We start from the raw sequence: 12532 nt of genomic DNA, 5'->3' as shown, positions 1-12532 counted from the left end.
ACACGATGGAGCAACTTCACTAGAACTAGAAATATACCTAAACATATGATTTGTTACCTGAAACATTTCTAGAAGTTATCCCTCAAATTATATGTATATGCATACAAAGTGATAATAGCCATTTTAAACTTCACAATATACTCCATTTAATATTTTTATATTAAATCCATACAAATAATTTCTAGATCTTTATTAGAAAGAGTGGATTCATGGAGGATAAAAGAACAAGTAATGAAGCAACATTAAGATTATCATGAAGATTTGAAGCTATTAAACTGTGGTATTGGAGAAGACTCTTGAGGGTCCCTTAGACAGCAAGGAGATCAAACTAGTCAATCCTAAAGGAAACCAGTCCTACATATTCAGTTGGAAGGACTGATTACTGAAGCCAAAACTCCAATACTTTGGCCACCTGATGCAAAGAACTGACTCACTGGAAGAGACCCTGATACTAGGAATGATTGAAGGTGAGAGGAGAAGGGAATGACAGAGGATGAGATGGTTGGATAGCATCACCAACTCAATGGACATGAGTTTGAGTAAGCTCTAGGATTGGTGATGGACAGGGAAGCCTGGTGTACTGAAGTCCATGGGGTTGCAAAGAGTCCGACATGACTGAGCGACTAAACTGAACTGATTGTGTAACTACTCTTCATTCATTAAAAACAAAAATTATAATAAATTGAAAATAAGAAATAAAGTTTTCCATATTTCTTAGGGCTGACATCCTTAAGTGTTAGATTTATTCTTTAATTATCACTTGAACACATCCAAAGTATTTTCCAAGACCCTCATCTCATTTCTCATCAAGAAAATCACATTTATGAATCAACTCCAAAACCACTTTCTTTTGTCCATTTCACATGCCACAATTACTACTGAACTGTATAGTAAGAAATGGAGCTGTTCCTGGACCTCAAACTTCTCTTAAAATTCTTTGCTTCTAACTATGTCTTACATAGAACACATTAAACATTTCCTAAACTGACTATCTTAAATCCTGAATAATTTCAATATGTATAAAAGCCAAACTTCCAAAAGGGCTAATACAATATTAATAGAATCTGTACCTGTGCCATTACACATGAAAAGTTCTCTACCCCAAAGACTGGGTAACTATGTTGCTTATGAACTTTCTCTACTTTGCTACAGTTTTTCCCTTTTCTAGAGGACATACAACAGACTGTAGTGTACACACAATAATGAATCGTCCCATCTTTAATAAATGTTGTTTATCCTTTAACTTCCTTTTCTCCTATAAATGTCTTTTTTTGATTAGGGTCAAATAAATTCTTCTAATAGTTGAAATGCCATTTTAATGAATGTAACATCTTATTACATACTGCATAATAGAATATCATAATTATATTCAGCAATCTTTCAGGAATTGGTGACTATAGTTAAGGGTAAGGCCATTCACCATAAGTCCAAAACAGTAGTCAAGCAATAGCAACAATTGCCTTTATTACTGATTTTGCTAGGTTTTGCTATCATTTCACAATCATTTTCAATCAGATCAGTTCTTGGAATTGTAGAACATGTTTCAGGTTTAAAAGAGCTTTACATCTTAAAACACATGAATATGTGTTTGAGCAGTTCACTTATTTTTTTTTTTGTTTGTTTTTAAGGATACATGTTCTAGTATATGTATTATTTTAACCAGTTTCAGTCAAATACAGCTTTCTTTTTTGAATTCTCTGGCTAATGAGATATCTGAATGGATTTATAACTTATTATAAATGTAAGTTGCGGAAAGGAATGGCATCCCACTCCAGAATTCTTGCCTGGAAAATCCTATGGAAAGAGGATCATGACAGGCTATAGTCCACGGGATCGCAGAGAGTCAGACATGACTGAGAGACTAACCCACATAAACATAAGTATTTAATTCTGAATAAATCTCTAAGTACTTGCTGAAGAGCTCATCTTACTGTAGAGTGAATAAAAATAAAAATACAATGAGTATTAGTACCTTTAATTACATCTGCATTTTCATTCAATCACTGGCTTGATTAGCTGCCAGAGCTCCAAGGGTCATCATATAAACAAAGTCATTTCCTCAGTAAAATATTTGAAAACTTTCTAAATGAATATATTTATATATACATTAATATTTTATCTCTCTATAGTTGGCATTTTAAACACTTCCATGGAAACTTAGGAGCACCAGTGATTCTAGGACTTTGTTACCTGAAAGTTTATTCTAATACTTTTTTTTTTTTTTTTTTTTGCTATTGACTTAGGAATGTCCATTGAGATTTAGCAATCATAGATTAAGTTACTAATAGCCCAGGTTGGCTAGATGCCAAAGCTGGGAAAGACGTTTTAAGGGTCACTTCAATGGGGAAATAAAAGACTTATTTATTCAGATGATTCCAATATTATTGTGACTCTAAACACTTTGGATCATATACTTTATATATTGCTTTTCAGTAAGTCACATTAATGATATGACTGCAAGTTGTTGTTCAGTCGCCAAGCTACGTCTGACTCTTTGCAACCCCTTGGACTGCAGCATGCCAGGCTCCCTGTCCCTCACCATCTCCCAGGGTTTGCCCAAGTTCATGTCCGTTGACTGAATTGGTGCTGTCATCCAAGCATCTCATGCTTTGTCACTCTCTTTCCTTCTGCCTTCATTCTTTCCCAACATCTCAATCTTTTCTAATGAGTTAGCTGTTCGCGTCAGGTGGCCAAAGTATTGGAGCTTTAGCTTCAGCATCAGTCCTCCCAAAGAGTATTCAGGGTTGATTTGCTTTACGATTGATTGGTTTGATCTCCTTGATTTCCAAGGGACTCTTCAAGAATCTTCTCCAGCACCCCAGTTCAAAAGCATCAATTCTTTCATGCTCTGCCTTCTTAACAAAAGCATGCCAGTCAAACTCTTAAAATATCAAATATATGGGAGTTATCTTTACTTGAAGTAATAAGTATTTTCAGTGGTTTCCATTTGGATAGAAATACATATTCTGGAGAATTCTATGAACAGAGGAGCCTGGCAGGTTACAGTCCATAGGGTCACAAAGAGTCAGACATGACTACATGACTAACACCTTCACTTTTTCACTTAACATATTAAAATATAAAATGATTTTCACTTATTAATCAAATAAAGAAAATGATATTACTGTGATTCAATATTCAGAAAATACAGTAAAGTAATTTTATTGCAGATTATACATTAAATATTATTACATTTATCATAGTTACAATTAATTATACCTTTTACTTATGAATATATAATATTGGAGTTCTTCAATTTTTTAAATATAATTTTCAAAATATTTAAATTTTTATACAATATGTCTCAGTAAAGACATTTTAACATTTAAATTATCTGCAGTTGCTTGCTTCATGGATATGAATGTTTATTTCCCTCTTCACATTTGGGACATTCATGTCATTGTTTTAAATAAGTTTCTTCTCCCCTTTCTTTTTGTCTGCTCCTTGTGGGATAATGTTTATATCGTTTGTTTATAAAACTTCATAAATTATATTAGATTTTTCACTTCTTTATATTCTGTTTTTTTTTTTTTTTTAACCTTCTACCCAGATAAGTTCAAATAATCTTTTTCAGTCTGTCTTTGGCTTGATTACATCCACTGTTCAGCCCTGATTTTTTTTTTTTTTTCTAGTTCAGTCACTACATTCTTCAGTTCTCAAATTTTGGTTTGGTTCTTTCAAATGCATCCATTTTTTGTGTCTTTAACTTCTTATTTAATTCAGATATTGATTCTCTGATATTGTTTAATTGTCTGTGTTCTGTTTAGTTCACTAAACTTCTTTATGATAAATATTCTGAAATTTTTTAGGTAGTTTTAAGCTCTTCAATTCTATTTTGTCACTATTTTGTCATTTGATAGTACCCTGTTCCAAACATGTGAAACTTTTGTTCTTGAATTTTTCTGTTTTCACATTTGAAAAAGTCACAATGTCCAGTCTTATTAGACTAGATTGGAGAGAGACAGCCTTTATTTAGGTCAGGCCAGGACAGATAACAAGGGCGTGATTGCTCATAGGGTCCATGGGTGAGTGGGCTTGATGTTTGTGTCTATATTAAAATTGCATGTTCACTTGACTTTCTTCCCCCCATGAGAGAACTCTAAAGGAGAAATCTCTCTGCCCTGTACTTCATGGTATTAGGGAACAAGTGACTCAGACGAAAACTGTCTTTTCTATCCTCTTCAATGTGTCTTTCCCATTTCTGTGCTCCATCTGAGGGCTATAATCTCTCATCTGGGATCCAGAGCTCTAGTGACATTATGTTTGTGCATGGATAGTTACTTATGTTCATGTTTCCATGAAGGATGAAGTTTATAATCTAATCCACCATCTTTCTGACACAATAACCATGTGTGAACACCATAGCCATGTGTTTAGTCAAAGAAGTACTAACATAGACACACACAGAACATTCTATTCCCCAGCAAGCCCACTGAATAATTTGATTCTAAAATAGTCATTTTAATTCCAAGAGTACAGGGAAAGTGGGGAGTTCTGAGTGTCACTTATCTCCCTTGGAGATGTTACAAAACCAAGCAGAGCATGGAATCATGGATTTCCTTTACCCTAAGATAAGAAAGAAGAGTATGGAAGTTAAATAATATCCTGAGTAGTGTATTTTTTTAAAAAGATTGTAAAAGTTTCTCTGCTCAGTCAAATTATTCATTAAATCACACAATTATAAGGAAATATCACATTTATTTATTTTGAAAAAGAGGTACCATTCTCTGTCCCCAAATAGCAAAATTCAAGTGATAAATATTTTCATAAAAAATTCTTGAAAAAAATAACACGAGCTCATAAAGTAAAATATCCATGAAAAATAAATTATATGATTGATGGATGTCTTCATAGTCTTTCTAAACTGACATACATATGATGAAATATGATTTGCTAATGAATTGATCAAAATGAAAATGAGTTCTTTCTCCACAAATTATTATCCAAATCACACTCAAAATCTCACATATTGGTGAAAACTTTTACAAGCTAATTCTAATAATTATATGGAAATTCAATGGGCTGGAAATAACCAAGACATGCTTTGAAATGTATATATTTGAAGGCAGAACAAATGTTCAATAAATAGAATCTGGGCATATGAAGGAGAAAAGAACAAACCAGTGATGGTTAACAGTGTGTATATATATATATATAATATAAAATTATATAATTTTACCACCTGTACTTATTTATTCAAGCAACTGTAGGCATTGCTTACATTTTAGAGATATAATAAGTTTTATAGTTTTAAATGACAAAAAAAGAATGTAAATTTTCTTCTAGTAGTTTTGGGGAATATTTATTATTGGAAGTTGATAGTAATTACTGTTTTAAAATGTTCTGTGTATTAGTGATGAAATGGCATGGGATCTTCCACTCATCCATTTTATTGTCAATAACCACAACATGCTTCCCTTTACTCTCCTCTTTTTTCCAGGAATTTTACCTCTCAGTGGACTAATCGGCATTGTGACAAGTGCTTGAATCTTACTCCGTCACAGCTTGAGCCCTCCTAGCTTGGTAAAATGGCATGCTAAGGTCTCTAAATTTTTGTGCTGCTCTCCTATCTTCATAGTTTGTCAGCTGCAAAGCTATCAGTGGTGATGTGATTTAGTCACTAAGTCATGTCTGACTCTTGCCACCCCATGGACTGTAACCCACTAGGTTCTTCTGTCCATGGGGTTCCTCAGGCAAGCACACTGGAATGAGTTGCCATTTCCTTCTCCAGGTGACCTTCTTGACACAGGGATTGAGCCCAGGTCTCCTGGATTGCAGGTGGATTCTTTACTGATTGAGCGACAAAGGAAGTCCAGAGCTATCAGAGAAGTGGACAACTGCACATCCTTCTCTGAACTCAGTTCTTCTTTTAACATTCTAACTCAACCTTCAGGCTCTAATTGGGTCTCAGCAGTCAGCCAAACTGCCCAAACTAGGGACTAGAACACTCTGGCACTTGTTAGTTTTTCTTTTCTTATAGTTTGTTACATGAACAAAAACCAGTAGGAAAAGAAAGTCTGGCATAAGGGAGCAACCCCATTACTCACCCAGGCTTCCAAAAAAATCTGACATATGAGCTATTCTTCACCACACAGAAGTTGTTGGTCAACTTGAAATTTCCATCATGGATACTTTTCTTTCCAAGATTCATTAATGTGATCTCCCAGCTACCTCATTAATTGTTGGTTCATAATTTTCCTCTGTATATTCAGGGCAAGGAGAGGTTAACAAAAGAGAATGACCCCTTAGAGGGAGAGAGCAAATTAGCCAAGATGGCACATTCAAGCTCTCTTACCCCACGTTTTATAAATAATGACTATGTAACAGCTGAGATCGCTTATAGCACTGTGCATGCATGTCATGAGGTACTCACTTTGCCATGGGTTGTTTGCTGTAGGGATATACAAACTCCACCTAGAAGCAGCAGGGTTACTGCTGCATCACAGCTGTGTCCATGGGGTCAGCTACGAGAGGAAAGAATATAGAGTGTCTACTGCTATGGCTGCTGCATCAGCTAGGAGAGAGCAGATGTGCTTGCAGTTCATATGGCTCCTCAGTCTTCTTCCAGCATTTTAGCTTGTACCTTGCCTACCATGGGTTCAATGAACAGTGCATACAGTGAGATACAGCTAGACAGTTGGCATCATGAACAGGATCAGCAATACTTCCCTCCAGATTGGTTGGTGATCATCTTGACAATCTTGTCTCAGGAAGATTTACCTTGTCTGATAACAATTATGTTCCATCAAAACCTCCTTGGTCTCAGAGTTTATGTATCCTGCTTTTCAAATATCATTTGAGTTTATTATCAAAAGCCTCACCTATAGAATAATGGTTTACTTACTATTAAACTCTCAGCTTTTCTAATGTGTTTGCCTCTGGTCAGTTTTGAGCCACCAGCCACATGCTGACTTTCTTTCAGGCAGTGTTTTGGCCTGAATCTATGGAGTCTATGGTTAGGTTAATGGAGACCTCCAAGAGGATTTATGCCAAAGGGGAACTTGCCAGACAGTTGTTTCCAGTCCCCAAACCCCATCCCTGTTGTAAGCCCCTGCTGACCCATGCCTCCACAGGAGACCCTCCAACTCTAGCAGGTAGTTTTAGTTGAGTTTCCTGTGGAATCACTGCTCCTTTCTTCTGAGTCTTTGTGCACACAAGGTTTTGTTTGTGCCCTCGAAGACTGGAGTCTGTTTCCTGCAGCCCTGTCGAAGACACAGAGACCCCACAGAGACTGAGACAGAACTGTGTTTGAGTGTTTCCTGTGGAAGTACGGGTCAGCAGTGGACTGCCACAGAAGTAGGCACTCTGGGTGCAGCAGACTTGGGTATGGCATAAGCTCTCTTGGAAGAGGTTGCCAATAACCCCACCATTGAGCTGCCAGAACTTATATAGGACTGGAGAAATAGACTCTTGAAGGGGACAGACAGAACCTTGTGTGCACCAGGACCCAGGAGAAAGGAGCAGTGACCCCACAAGAGACTGACCAGACTTGCCGGTGATTGTCCAGGAGTCCCTGGCAGAGAAGTAGGTCAGCGGTGGTCTGCTGCAGGGTCGGGGGCACTGAGTGTAGCAGTGCATGCATGGGACCTTTTGAAGGAGGTCCCATTATCCTTAACCATTATCTTCATTACCTCTACCACAGTTTGCCCACAGGTAAATAAAAGGGAGGAAACACAGTTCCACCCATTAACAGAGAATTGGATTAAAGATTTACTGAGCATGGCCCAATCCATCAGAACAAGACCCAGTTTCCCCCTCAGTCTGTCTTTCCAATCAGGAAGCTTCCATAAGCCTCTTACCATTCTCCATCAGAGGGCAGAAAGACTGAAAACCACAATCACAAAAAACTAACCAATCTAATCTCATGGACCACCGCCATGTCTAACTCAAAGAAACTATGAGCAATGCCGTGTAGGGCTACCCAAGACAGACGAGTCATGGTGGAGAGTTCCGACAAAATGTGGCCCACTGAAGAAGGGAATGGCAAACCACTTCAGTATTCTTGCCTTAAGAATCCCATGAACAGTATGAAAAGGCAAAAAAAGATAAGACACAGAAAGATGAACTCCCCAGGTCTGTAGGTGCCCAATATGCTACTGGAGATCAGTGAAGAAATAACTCCAGAAAGAATGAAGATACAGAGCCAAAGCAAAAAGGACTCTCAGTCGTGGATGTGACTGGTGACAGAAGTAGTGTCCAATGCTGTAAAGAACAATATTGCATAGGAAACTGGAATGTTAGGTCCATGAATCAAGGCAAATTGGAAGTGATCAAACAGAAGATGGCAAGAGTGAACGTCAACATTTTAGGAATCAGTGAACTAAAATGGACTGGAATGGGTGAATTTAACTAGATGACTCAGATATCTACTACTGTGGGCAAGAATACCTTAGAAGAAATGGAGTAGCCATCATAGTCAACAAGAGTTCAAAATGCAGTACTTGGATGCAATCTCAAAAATAACAGAATGATCTCTATTCGTTTCCAAGGCAAACCAATCAATATCACAGTAATCCAAGTCTATGACGTGACCAGTAATGCTAAAGAAGTTAAGCTGAATGGTTCTAAGAATACCAACAAGACCTTCTAGAACTAACACCCCCAAAAGATGTCCTCTTCATTATAGGGGACTGGAATGCAAAAGCAGGAAGTCAAGAAATACCTGGAGTAACAGACAAATTTGACCTTGGAGTACAGAATGAAGCAGGGCAAAGGCAAATAGTGTTTTGCCAAGAGAACGCACTGGTCATAGCAAGCAACCTCTTCCAACAACACAAGAGATGACTGTAGGCATGGACATCACCAGATGGTCAATACTGAAATCATATTGATTATATTCTTTGCAGCCAAAGATGGAGACGCTCTATACAATCAGTAAAAAGAAGACTGGGAGCTGGCTGTGGCTCAGATCATGAACTGTTTATTGCCAAATTCAGACTTAAAATGAAGAAAGTAGGGAAAACCACTAGACCATTCATGTATGACATAAATCAAATCCCTTACCATTATACAGTGGAAGTGAGAAATAGAGTCAAGGGATTAGATCTGATAGGCAGAGTGCCTGAAGAACTATGGACAGAGGTTCATGACATCGTACAAGAGGAAGGGATCAAGATTATCCCCAAGAAAAATAAATGCAAAAAGGCAAAATGGCTGACTGAGGAGGCCTTACAAATAGCTATGAAAAGAAGAGAACCAAAAGTCAAAGGAGAAAAGGAAAGACATACCCACTTGAATGCAGAGTTCCAAAGAATAGCAAGGAGGGATAAGAAAGCTTTCCTCAGTGATCAATGCAAAGAAATAGAGGAAAACAGTAGAATGGGAAAGACTAGAGATGTCTTCAAGAAAATTACAGATACCAAGGGAACATTCATGCAAAGATGGGCTCAATAAAGGACAGAAATGGTATGGACCTAACAAAAGCAGAAGATATTGAAAAGAGGTGGCAAGAATACACAGAACTATACAAAAAAGTTCTTCATGACCCAGATAACCATGACGGTGGGATCACTCACCTAGAGCCAGACATTCTGGAGTGTGAAGTCAAGTGGGACTTAGGAAGCATCGCTACGAACAAAGCTAGTGGAGGTGATGGAATTCCAGTTGAGCTATTTCAAATCCTAAAAGATGATGCTGTGAAAGTGCTGCACTCAATATGCCAGCAAGTTTGGAAAACTCAGCAGTGGCCACAGGACTGGAAAAGGTCAGTTTTCATTCCAATCCCAAGAAAGGCAACGCCAAAGAATGCTCAAACTACCACACAATTGCACTCATCTCACATGCTAGTAAATATTCAATATTCTCCAAGCCAAACTTCAACAGTACCATGAACTTCCAGATGTTCAAGCTGGATTGAGAAAAAGCAGACAAACTAGAGATCAAATTGCCAACATCTGTTGGATCACCAAAAAAACAAGAAAGTTCCTGAAAAAGATCTACTGGGAAGACCCAGAGGGATCGGACGGGGAGGGAGGCAGGAGGGGGGATCGGGATGGGGAACACATGTAAATCCATGGCTGATTCATGTCAATGTATGGCAAAAACCACTACAATATTGTAAAGTAATTAGCCTCCAACTAATAAAAACAAACAAACAAACAAACAAAAGATCTACTTCTGCTTTATTGACTATGCCAAAGCCTTTGCCAGTGTGGATCACAACAAACTGCAGAAAATTTTGAAAGGGATGGGAATACCAGGCCACATGACCTGCCTCTTGAGAAATCTGTATGTAGGTTAGGAAGCAACAGTTAGAAATGGACATGGAACAACACACTGGTTCCAAAAAGGGAAAGGAGTATGTCAAGGCTGTATATAGTCACCCTGCTTATTTAACTTATATGCAGAGTACATCATGAGAAATGCTGGGCTGGATGAAGCACAAGCTGGAATCAAGAGGGCCAGCACAAATATCAAAACCTCAGATATGCAGATTGCACCACTGTTATGGCAGAAAGTGGCGGAGAACTAAAGAGCCTCTTGATGAGAGTGAAAGAGGACAGTGAAAATTTTGGCTTAAAACTCAACATTCAGAAAACTAACATCATGGCATCTAGTCCCATCACTTCAATGCAAATAGATGGGGAAACTGGAAATAGTAATAGACTTTATTTATTTCTGCTTCAAAATCACAGCAGATGGTGACTGCAGCCATGAAATTAAAAGATGCTTGCTGCTTGGAAGAAATGTTATGATTAACCTAGACATCATAATAGAAAGGAGAGACATTATTTCACCAATAAAGGTCCATGTAGTCAAAGCTATGAATTTTCTAGTAGTCTTGTATGGATGTGAGAGTTGCACTATAAAGAATGCTGAGCACCAAAGAATTGATGCTTTTGAACTGTGGTGTTGGAGAAGACTCTTGAGAGTCCCTTGGACTGCCAGGAGTTCCAATCAGCCCATCCTATAGGAAGTCAGTCCTGAATGTTCATTGGAAGGACTGATGTTGAAGCTGAAACTCCAATACTTTGGCCATCTGATGCAAAAAGCTGACTCATTTGAAAAGACCCTGATGCTGGGAAAGATTGAAGGTGGGAGAAGGGTCAATAGAGAATGAGATGGTTAGATGGCATCACTGACTCAATGGACATGAGTCTGAGTAAACCCCTGGAGTTGCTGATGGACAGGGAGGCCTGGCATGCTGCAGTCGATGGAGTCTCAAAGAGTCAGATAGATCTGAATGACTGAATTGACTGATTGATCTGTGGAAGTCTTGTAATCTAATCCCTCTGGCTTTCAAGGTCAGATTCCCTGGGAATTCCCAGCCCCTTTGTCAGGTCTCAAGACTGGGAAGCCTGATTTGGGTTTTAGAAGGTTCACAATAGTGGGAGAACTTCTTTGGCATTATTGTTCTCCAGTTTGTGAGTCACCCACCTGGCAGGGGGATTTGATTCTATCATGGTTCTGCCCCACCTACCATCTCACTGTGGCTTCTTCTTTGCCTTTGGACATTGTGTATCTTTTTTTTTCTGTTTGTATGTTTTTTGGTAGGTTTCATAATCCTCTTGTTGATGGTTGTTCATCAGCTAGTTGTGATTTTGGTGCTCGTGTCACAGAAGATGAGTGCATGTCTTACTCCACCTTCTTGAACCAGAAACTATCCTCATTTTTTAAACTAAAAATAATCACAGTAAAACAAATCTGTTGTTATTTATTTTGGCCTTATTATTTACATCAAGAGTGCATCAAGAGTACTGATTATCCATATAATTTATTTTTAAAATTACTTTGCTATAATCCTGTAATCATAGTACTAGTCTGATTATTTCAAAGGCCTTTATTGGCTACATAAAGTCAATGTTAGTTTCTTAAAATACTTTCTTGAAGATGCCTGATCATATCTGAGTCTATACATATGACATTCCAGTCAAAACTTTGATGGTATAGCCAAAGGTTCCAGTTGTTTCCTGTTAGAAAGAGAACTGGCCACTTCCTAGGTGGTGCTAGAGGTAAAGGAACCTGCCTGCCAATGGAGGAGTCATTAAAGATGCGGGTTTCATCGCTGGGTTAGGAAGATCCCCTGGAGGAGGGCATGGCAATCTACTCCAGTATTCTTGCCTGTAGAATGCCATGGACAGAGGAGCCTGGCGGAATATAGTCCATAGTGTCACAGAAAGTCAGACATGACTGAAGCCACTTAGCACTCATGTATGCACAGAAAGAGAACAGATTGTTATTGAACTTATGCAAATAACTAATTATATTTGCATGAAACTGATACTCAAGAATTTCCAAATTCCTGAGAGATCATTTAGGTAGAAAAAATATCTTTGTTTAGGAAAATATACTGTACCAAATTTTAGTAAGTCACAGATAGCTTCAGTGAAAAGGTTTTCTAAACTTTAAAAAACAAATCTTTAAGGAACCAGCAATGTCTTTGAATAAAACAGTATAAAAAATTTCAATTGTCCCCCCAGTTCATTCAATCCCATGCAATGAATAATTTTTCTGTTTGAATCCAGTTTTACCATTTTTTTTTTTCATGAATCTCTTTAAGGACAGAGCAGTTTTGCAGGAAAACTTTTTCAAA

This window comes from Dama dama, chromosome 9 (genome assembly GCF_033118175.1).
Source record: "Dama dama isolate Ldn47 chromosome 9, ASM3311817v1, whole genome shotgun sequence".
Taxonomy (NCBI): Eukaryota; Metazoa; Chordata; class Mammalia; order Artiodactyla; family Cervidae; genus Dama; species Dama dama.
Note: the sequence above shows the minus strand (reverse complement) of the source record.